This window comes from Athene noctua, chromosome 2 (assembly GCF_965140245.1).
Source record: "Athene noctua chromosome 2, bAthNoc1.hap1.1, whole genome shotgun sequence".
NCBI lineage: Eukaryota > Metazoa > Chordata > Aves > Strigiformes > Strigidae > Athene > Athene noctua.
The window spans coordinates 96,967,114-96,967,598 of record NC_134038.1 but is presented as its reverse complement, the minus strand read 5'-3'; positions in this window follow the sequence as shown (position 1 = coordinate 96,967,598).

Genomic DNA, 485 nt, shown 5'->3' with positions numbered 1-485 from the left:
CTCCACATTGATTTCCTTTCTTGTGCCTCCACCATTTGCGATGAAAGCTCATCTTGAAAGCAGCTTTAACTTATGAATTAAACAAACCAACCAAACGAACAAAAACCCCCCCCAAATCCACCTAACAAAAAACCACCCACCACTACTTCAAGACATAGCAACCTGGTTTTATACTCTCTAAAGCCCCTTAAACTCTTCATGAGAAGTTAGCTGTTGTGATGCCATCTCTAAAAGCAGTACTTTCAGTCTGCATGGAAGAGATAGAGATTTATTGGTGAATGTTCTCAGACTGATTTAATAAAATATAACAGATAAAACTGTATATTTTATTTAAAATAAGCAATAAAAAGCTTACATTATACTCTGCCAAAATGGTATCTCCAGAAGGTAATGACTAACACAGTCATGGGGAATTAGTCTTCCTTAGAAATAAAGCACATGTGACAAAAGCAGGAATAAATAGCATCTATATAACTCAGCAAGTC